A 10,368-nucleotide genomic window follows, 5' to 3' on the forward strand; every position below is an offset into this window, starting at 1 on the left:
CAAGTTGTTCATCCCCCCCCCCCCCCCGTTATTTTGCTGCAGCCGGACTTCGGCAGACTGCATACCAGTTTTATAGTCATACTAAAAAGCACAGCAAAATTTTAGAATTAGTGTGTTATGGTTTGGATGTGAGGAGTCCCCCAAAAGCTTATGCATGAGACAATGCAAGACAGTTCAGAGAAGAAATGACTGGGTTGTAAGAGCCTTAACCCAATCTGTGAATAATTTCCCTGATGTGATTAAATGAGTGGTAACTGGAGGAGGTGGGGTGTGGCTGGAGGAGATGGTTCAGCGGGCAGGGGGCGAGGGGGGGATGGCTTTGGGGTATATATTTGTATATGGTGAGTGGAGTTTCTCTCTGCTTCCAGATCATCATGTGAGCTACTTCCCTCTGCCACACTCTCAGGAGCTAGCAAAACCATGATGTTGGCCCTCAGCTTGAGCCCAGAGGAATGGAACCTGCTGTCCATGGACTGAGACATCTGAAACTGTGAGCCCCCAAATAAATTTTTCCTCCTCTAAAATTGTTCTGGTTGGGTCATTTAGTCACAGCAGTGAAAAAGCTGACTAAAACATAGCAATAACATTTGGAATACAGATAACCAAATGTGACATGATTATTCTACTGATGACCAAAGATTGAATTTGTGCTCAAAGGGCATTGTATAAAATGTTGCAGGGTGTGAGTGAAGGACCCGCTGGGGATCCTATTTCCTGGTCCCTGCAGCAAAGAGGGATCATGTGACTACTTCAGCAAGTGGGATTAAATGGAAGTGAAGTATGTAACTTCCAGGTTGAAATGGTTTTGAAGTGGGTATGCCTTTCCCCTTATCTCTCTTTCCTATTCACTCTCTGAATGGGGTCCCAGAAGAGAAGCATAGATAGCACAATAGAAAATATATGATGGGTTGTTCTGACCCACTGAGCTATTTGAGCTTTTTCTAGTATAACCATCAGCATTACCTTATTACCTACCTTGACAATTTGTATTATCTAAAAATATAGAGCAAAAATTGGTAAGAAAAACAACCCAATAGAAAATCTGCACAGATGAGCTGACAAATGGCAGCAAAGAAATTTGCAAATAGACTTGACCTCACTATAATTAGAAATTGAGAAGTTAAGTAAGAACATACAGTTTTATAATCATCAGACTGCAATGGTTTACAAATCTGTAATAACAAGTCAGAATCAGATTGTGGGGAATTGGGAATTCCTGTACTGTATTAGAGAGAATCTTAACATTGCTCAACTATTGTCAAGAGCAAATTAGAAAAACTGAGTATAACTGAAGAAGATTGTGACCCCAGGACCTGCTCACACCATTTTTAATATATATCACAGAGAACCCCTCATTTATGGCATTATGAATGCTTGCAAAAAAAAGAAAACTTAGAAATAAGCTAGATCTGTAAAGACTAGAAGAAGGATGACTGTATTGTGTCTTTCAAAATGGAATTGGTACAGCAGGGTAACAAATGAATTAAACTTATAAATATAAATTTAAATAAATCTTAACAGGTTAATATTTATCCAGATCAAAGTATGTTGAAATGTAGTATCATTTAAATTTTAAAATGCTGTATTTTGCTTAAGGTTACATTAAGTGTACATTATTAAAATTCCAAAAATACTTAGAGAACATTACAATTCCAGAATAGTGGTCATTCTGGGTAGGGAGGATAGAGAATGGAATCATAAAGAAATATTCAGGAGGCTCTAAAAATCTTAACAATATTTTATTATTAAAAGAATCTGAGATAGCTGCGTGCGGTGGTGCACACCTATAATCCCAGTGGCTTGGAAGGCTGAGACAGGATTGTGAGTTCAAAGCCAGCCTCAGCAAAAGTGAGGTACTAAGCAACTCAGTGAGATCCTGTCTCTAAATAAAATACAAAATTGGGCTGGGGATGTGTATCAGTGGTTGAGTGCCCCTGAGTTCAATCCCTGGTATCAAAAAACAAAAGCAGAAACAAAACACAGAATCTGAGATAAATGTGGTAAAATACCAAGAATTCCTAAGATAAAGTGTTATGAGCAAGTGTTCATTAAATCAGCCTCTGTATTACTTGCCGATGCATTTGAAATATTTAAAAATTTTATAAAATTATAGAAGCAACCAATTGTGATCTTATTTGGTATGAATCACAAAAATCTGAGATATTGAGTCATGCCATAAGTAAAACGTGGAAACAATATGGAAATCAGCTGGTTTCCTTGACTTTCTTTTTAAACTTGTGACAAACCTTAGTCCAGCTGGCTACCTCTGATATGTCCACTCCTCTCTGATTAGTGTTGGATGGTCATTTGTAAGAGCTTTAGAGGAAAAAAAGTCTGAATGAAGCACTTGAAAGCCTTTAAACTGATTTGGATTATAGGGTGACAAGGTGGACAATTATGCTTTATTAATCCTGACTCTATCCTGCCCCAGCAATCCTACTTAAGATGAAGAAATTACTTTAAAAAAAAAATTCAACAGCTTCTTTTGATGACTATTTGTTTTACATAGAAAGAAGAGGTGCATATCCTTTTTAAAAAAATTAAAGTGCAAGAACAGAAAAATGGGAAATGTGAATAGCCACATGCCTTCTCGTTCAACTCTCAACTCCCACCTTTCAATGGAAATCTGAGAGTATTGCATGAAGATAATTTTTTCCTCACTGAGATGAGAAAAGGTGATCACCATTTTCTGGAAAATAATAGCAATTTTTAAAATCCCATGTAGTTAACAGTTCTCTCAAATGGCTTTACTTCACCCTGCTAGTTATCATTTTTTACCTGTATGACTCAAAGCAATTGATAGCAAATGTGTTATGCTATTACCTGGGCTGCATACTTCAGCCTGAATTTTTTCAAATGATATTCAACAATGCATTTGGTGTGTGTTCACACTTTGTATAAAAATCCCTCTATAGTAAATCTCACATACGTCCTTCATTTTGTGTAATATTATCCTTCTCTTGTCTGGTATCAGAGATACTCAGACAAATTGCTCTTACATGTTTCTAGAAGTAAATGTTATTATTATTGTTATAGTTGTAAAGATTTTTTTTTTTTGCTATTATTTGTTTGTGATACTAAGGATTTAACCCAGGAGTGCTCTACCACTGATGAGTTATATCCCCAGCATCTTTTGTTTTTCACTATTTGAGACAGGATCTCACTAAATTGCTAAGACTGGCATTGAACTTGCAATCCTCCTGCCTCAGCCTCCCCAGTCACTGGGATTATAGTTGTGTGCCACCTCACCTCGCTATTATTGGTATTTTTTAAAGATCTAATTTAAGCATATCTACCATAGGCCCAACCTGTGGGACTATAACCTTTTATCTTCCTGATTGCCTATAAAAATAACTACAGTCACCAGTTGAGTATCTTCAATAGCAGACATATTATATATGTCTTAGAGCAAAACTTCTGTAAGGAAGTTATTATTCCAATTTACCAGAAGAACCAACTAAAACTTCCATTTCCAGCACACCGTTGCTCAGTCTTAAAAACAACGCTGTCTGATGCAGAGACTGAAATGGTGGTTTTCCATGTCTGATGGGCACACGTGACTTGGAGACCTGTCAAAAGGCGCCAGTTTTTGAAATGTGGATTTGCATGCAGGAGAGTATTTTAAGCAGTGCTCTGGGCAACAACCCATAGGAGGTGGGAAGGCAGGACTGGACTGAGGGAGAGTGTGAACTGTGAGGGCTTTTGCAAAAAACGCTTCCCCTATTCCAGAGGAAAGTGGGATCTTTCAAGACGCCTCCTGCAGCCTCAGTGGGGGAAAGCAGCTGGACCTTTGTACCTTGACGTTGGCGGGTCTTTGGAAGCAGGCTGCTGCAGGGAAGGCAGTTTCCTTCTGATGGGAAGAGACTCAGGGGCCAGCTGCCAGCAGCCAGGGGCATGACTGCCTGGGTCCTTCAGGTTTAATCTGGATGACATTCCCCAGCAGAGGTAGTCAAGTCCTTGGGAGATTGAAAAGTTGCTGACGACTTGGCACGGCCATCCACCAGGGACCCTGAGGACCAGGTGTACCCTTTAAGAAAATTGAAGTGAACCACTGAGCACAGAGCAGAATGACCCTGCCTTTCCGCCTACTGTGTCACAGTTTACAAAAAGACTTTTCTGTTCATTATTTTATTTGAGACTTAAAATGCCCCTCGGAGATGCTGCAATTAAAGGTTGGGAGATTGAGGCTTAGAGACTGAGGGGTCCAAATCTCTCTCTCTCTCTCTCTCTCTCTCTCTCTCTCTCTCTCACACACACACACACACACACACACACACACACACGGAAAATTCTCACATCAACTGCAGCCCATTTTTGGCCCATTTGGATTGTGAGGCTTTTGTGTTTTATCTCAGGGCCAAAATGCCGGTGTTGTAATACAACACCTCAACTTCTCTTCATCTCGAATAACTGACAACCTTTGAAATTTCCCAACAAAGTAAAAGACCTGACACATCCAATGATTTTAAATGTTGAAAAAACAGAAACCGTGCATCACTGCAGAAATGTCTGCTTTATAAGTCACCCTTAATAAGGGAGGCCATTAAATCATGCATTTTAGCATAAAAATAAACCTATTAGTCCTGACAACCACTGCATCTTGGAAGATCTCTCCCACATGTTGCATCGGAAGCAGATGGAATGTCATATGAACATTTTTGAGGAAAAAATTTATGCTCAGCATCTCAAGATAAAGTGTCACAGGCCACTTTAAAACAGTACTCAATGCCAGGGGCAAAGAATATGGGAGGAAAAGAAACCTAAAATAATCTGGGCCACTTTAATTTTCCTTTGCAGGCCCACATTTCCCCTAAAATCTGAAGATTCTGCATTCAGTTAACACTGGGAACATTCAGGAAATGTGGTTGTTAGGAAAAACCACAAACAGCACAATGTTTAAGAGATTTCGTAGATAGATTTGATACATATTGGGCCTTTGTTCCATAAAGACGGGAAATACGTATGACTATGTTATTTTCAAAACTGTGGTTATTATTTTTCTTTAATAGCAAGAATATTAGTGCAATAATAATTTTATGGGGGAAATGCTGTAACGCAGCTCTGCTTTCTGAGTTTGGTCACAGGGTGTGGTTAATATTTGCAAAGATCATGCTGCCTTTAATTCTTGTAGTTCTGTGTTCTAGAATGAAAAGTTCTCAATTTGGAGATTTTGGGGCTTGAACAATAAAATCTCTATTATCGGGTCAATTTATTCTTGGGGAAACAGCATGATAGTGGGACTGATCTTTGAGGAGGAGACAGGGAAGAACATTCTGGAACAGGAACAGAGACCCTTTCACAAAGAATGAAGTCATAAGGGATTCCCATTGCAAACATCTCCAGCTCTGGTTGCACCTAGAAGCTAAGAAGGGGGTTTGCAGCCTTTAGTAAGAATGGGAAGAAGAAGATATTGTGAACCTAAGTTCAGGGAAATAAAGGGGAGGGGTGAAGGCTCTTAGAAGCTTCTCACTTACCTTTTCAGATAACTATAGACAGGAATCCCCTCTGAAAGAGTTACAAAACTTTGAGCCTCTGTTGACTGTGTCTGCTTCCCTGTAAAAATTATTAAAGAAAACCTTAAAACAGAGGGAAGAGGTAGGAGTAGTTATGCTTAGGGACCAGATTGTACCCCTCAATAGGTTGTGGAGTGGAGAAAGACAATCAGTGTGTATGAAGGCAAATGCATCTCTCTGCACAAGGAGACTACTCACAGAAGGGGAAACTGAATGTCCATTTGGGGCTGCAGCCAGGTATGGTGGCGCATGACTGTAATCCCTGCAGCTCAGGAGGATCATGAGTTTAAAGCCAGCCTCAGCAATTTATCGAGGCCCTAAGAAACTCAGTGAGCCCCTGTCTCTAGATAAAATACAAAAAAAAAATGGCTGGGGATGTGGCTCAATTGTTAAGCACCACTGGGCACAATCCCAGGTACCAAAAAAAAAAAAAAAAATTAGGGGCTGCAAAGACTTACTGGTACTGAGTAGTGAAAATTCCACATGTTGATCAATAACTCCCAAATAGATGTCTCTAGTCTTGTCAGCCTCCTTCCTTCTCTCTTTCAGATTTGTGTCCTGCTTGTCTGCTAGGCCTGTTCCTTTTTTTGTTTTGGGTACCAGGGATTGAACTCAGGGGCACTCTAACCACTGAGCCACATCCCCAGCCCTATTTTGTATTTTATTTAGAGACAGGGGCTCACTGAGTTGCTTAGTGCCTCACTTTTGCTGGGGCTGGCTTTGAACTCGAAATCCTGTCTCAGCCGGTGGGATTATGGGTGTGCTCACCACACTCAGCACCTGTTCCCATTTATGACTCACCAGGATCTCCAACTCAGTGAACCTAGGACACAGTATGTCTTCCTGATTTAAACAGCCTAGTTACAGTACCAATGCCTTAGGGAGATACTGTATTGAGACAGGGGGAGAAGGAAGTTTCCAAGGAAGGTATTAAAAACTTATCAGGAGACAGTACAAATAAGGAACTGAGCAAGATGAGATGGGTTGTTATAGCATTGCCAATTGCATTGTTTCTTTCCACAGTCACCATACTTATCAGTGCCTCTTCATTTCTTTTTACTTGGACGATTGAAATAGCCTGTACCAATATTTCCTCACTGCTCTCTTGTATGTAATTTTCCTGCTTATAAAATTCTGAGTGCCTTTCCATTGCCAACTTAACAGTTTGTGCCTGCTTTAATGGTAACAGCAGATTCTTACCAGCTGAGTCTTTATCTTCACTTATTACCTCAGCCAAGCTGGACTATATCCCTCCCATAGAGAACAACCCATCTCATCTTGCTCAGTTCTTTATTTTGTACTGGCTCCTGATAGGTTTTTACACCTTCCCCTGGAAAGTTCCATCTCCCCCTGTCTAAATACAGTATCTCCCTAAGGCATTGCATACTGTGTCTTCTGGGATATTTCTTCTGAACCTCCTCCTTTTAACGGGAATTTTTTTTAAAAAAATTATACTAATGGTTTGTTTATAGTCAAAAGACAGCAGCTCTTTGTACTTACAATTACGTGCAGATAGCTTTCCCAAGACTGGTACTGAGGACCCTGAACTAGAAATCATATTGCTGTTGGTTCAGTGTAAGGTATTGATGGTGAAGCCTCATTAAATAATCTCTCTCACAACAGAGGAATTCTCTTAGGACCGAATGTGTTTCTCTCCATGTCAGTGTCTCATGGCTCTCAACAGAACGAATCTAATCCAAGGTAAGAGAAGGGGCAAAAAATACGTTATGACTGTTGTTTCATGGTTCTCCACCGGCTACAGACTTTTTCTTTGTTTCTGGTTTCTAAACAAAAGCACCTAGTCATATAAATATATAAATACATGGAAACAGATAAGAGTTCCTGATATAAGGAGTTGGGAGGAGTGTGGGCCCCAGTTCAGCAATTCAAAACAAACTGAGATAACACGAAATTTAAGTTACTATAGTTAGGTACCTTCCTCCTGCTCTTTAAAGTGGTTATATTACCTTAGCAAAAAGCATATAAAAATCCTAACAGAATTCCCATACCAGTTCCATGATCAGCCTTTTTTGGGGGGTGGGGGGCACTGGGGATTGAACTTAGGGGCACTCAACCACTGAGCTGCATCCCCAGGCCTATTTTGTATTTTATTTAGAGACAGGGTCTCACTGAGTTGCTTACTGCCTCGCCATTATTGAGGCTGGTTTTTGACCTCACAATCCTCCTGCTTCAGTCTTCCAAGCTGCTGGAATTATAGGCATGTGCCACCACAACTGGTATCAGTCATGCTTAATGAGTTTCAGAGAGTATGGAATCTGCTGGAAGGAATAAATTTTCTGAAGGCATTTTTCTTAGGTGTTGTGACCTGTGGCCTGCAATCTTGATGAGATGGTTAGTCAGGCCTACCTGAAGATGGAATCTAGCCCCTAATGTGTCACTAATGATGAAATGACATGAAGAAACTTGTTGAATATAGGGCTTTCAAAGAGTCGCTTTATTCTGGTATTCAAAAAGCTTTCTTGGTAATTTATTAAGTATTCATGTGGCTTTTCAATGCTTTTTACAGGTCAGACAGCTTTCATGCAGTTGACTAAATCCTTAGAGAAACAGTCATTATAATTTATTTTTAATTTTTATACCCCACTTTGTTTCAAATGATACTTAAAGCAAGATAGATATAATCATACTGTAACTTCAGAGATGGGATATTAGGTATTGGTTGAGTTCATAGAACAATGAAGTGGCAAAAAATTGATTTCAAACTAAAATCTGTATCCCTGTTCCCTGTTTTGTGCAAGACTAAATTTAGTTCTATAAAGTGAAATAATTTTGAGTGTATAGTGTCTTTAGAAGTAGTGTTTTAGATAACAGGATTGTGAACTACTATAAATAGAAAAATGCTATGGGTAAGCATCGGTACTTACTTACCATATTTCCCAGCATTTGACTTTTAGAAATATTGGGATTTAGATTTTGAGTTGATATTTTTCATGCTTAGTCTCTGCCTAAAGGTGATTTTATTTTCTGGAACATATAATTAAAAGCAATGCATGAATGGAAAATAGTTTTTGTTTTCCATTTTAACCGCAATTTTGGGCTCTTTTTGTATTTGGATAAATTGAAGGGCCAACTTTAAGAGCTGAGATGTTGCGTGTGTCTAGTTTTACTTAGAAAGAAACTGTTGGCATGTGTGTGATGGAAAAGCTAAATACCACGGCTGACAAACAACTGAAAAACAGCCTTTGAGTGACAAATCAAATGAAATTTTGCATTGTAAAAATCCTTGATCTGTGTGTGTCTTTGTAAAACTGAATGCTTCCTTGAAAGATAATTAAATTTCCATTATTCGCCTTTTCCTTGCATATGTTGACAGTTTTATCAAAAACATATTAAACTATTTTCATTGGTTGATTTGTGATTTTAAACCTTAAACTAAGACAAATGGTATTGTGCTTTTTTCTTTTCTTTGTAGTTGTGTATTTTTTCTCCCAGGACATACAGTTGTTTTGTTGTTGTTGTTGTTTCATACTCCATTGTAATAAATCTATAAAATACCTTTTGTGAAGATTTGACTGTCCTGTGAATTACCATATTGAAAAAATTGAAATAATCTGTTAGTTAGCTTTCTGTCCTGGTAATAAAATATCTGTGATGATCAATTTGTAAAAAATGAAGTTTTATTTTGGCTCACAGTTTTGGAGATAGTCCAGGATTGGTTGGACCTGCTGATTTTGGACCTGTGGCAAAGAAGCACATTATGGGAGAAGCCTATGGTCAAGCAAAGCTGCTGACCTCATGACCTGGAAGTGAAACAGGAAGAGAAAGAGACTGGAGTGTTCACACAATCCCCTTTGAAAGCACAGCTCCAATGACCTAAAATCTCCTATTAGGCTCATCGCCTAAAGGTTCTGTCCCCTTCCTGAAGCTCCATGGACTTGGAAGCAAGGTTTAGCACATGGAGCTTTGGAGGATACTCAAGATCCAAACCACAGCATAGTCCAAATGTCTACATGTAGGGAAAGATTTAATATTTACCTGATAAAATGGTGGGGAGAAGGTAAGAGATGTGTTAAGATTATTTAGTGTAACCACTATACATTATTATGTTATAAGATAATATTCTACCCTAAAATTATAAGATCATACTATATTATTAAATGGAAAAGTAAAAACAAAATTACTTCAATATTTATCGTGAAATATCTCAAACACACTGAAAATAGCATATAAAATATATTGAACAATTCTTTCAAATGTCAACTAAGTATTCTATTTTTTAAATATTTTTTAAAACAGAAAAATTACTTTCAAATATAGTTACATTCCCTTTTATCTTTTCTGAAATTTATGTTCAAGAAATATGTTCATATTCTTCACTCAATCCATACTGTAATCATAAGTACAAATTCAATATTTATCATTCTTTCCCATGGTATTATATATTTACAAACACATTTTTACATATAAATTTGGTGCAGCATTTTTAACTTTAAACACATTTCATAAATTTATATATTCCACAGTTTGCTTTTTTTAAATACTCGGTTCAACTTTATATTTTAAATTTTTTCTTCCAATACTTAAAGATGTGATTAATTCACTTTTTCTATTATAAAGTGTTATGTTAGATGACTATACCATAATTCATTTCTCTCTTCCCATTTGGATGGCCATTAGGTTATTTCTATTTATTCACAAATATATGCAATGCTGCTGAACCTCCTTAGACACCAGTTTCTTCAAGATATGCACCTAAAGTGGGATTCCAAAGAGCAAGAACACCTGTAATAATGTTTTGTTTTTTTTTAAAGAGAGAGAGAGAGAGAGAGAGAGAGAATTTTTAATTTTTTTTTTTTTTTTTTTTTTTTTTTTTTTTTTTTTTTTTTTTTTTTTT

The 10,368-nt window shown here is 37.8% G+C and overlaps 1 long non-coding RNA gene across 1 annotated transcript in view; it reads left to right on the plus strand.

Annotated features, from left to right (window-relative positions):
• LOC125619570 overlaps positions 1–7,532 on the plus strand; it is a 23,758-nt gene extending 16,226 nt beyond the window's left edge. The window contains exons 2-3 of the long non-coding RNA XR_007351109.1: positions 369–490; positions 7,137–7,532. This is a non-coding gene — a long non-coding RNA (uncharacterized LOC125619570). The remainder of the gene's footprint in view (positions 1–368; positions 491–7,136) is intronic.
• Positions 7,533–10,368: the final 2,836 nt, after the last annotated feature.

This window comes from Marmota marmota, unplaced genomic scaffold, assembly GCF_001458135.2.
Source record: "Marmota marmota marmota unplaced genomic scaffold, marMar, whole genome shotgun sequence".
Lineage (NCBI taxonomy): Eukaryota > Metazoa > Chordata > Mammalia > Rodentia > Sciuridae > Marmota > Marmota marmota.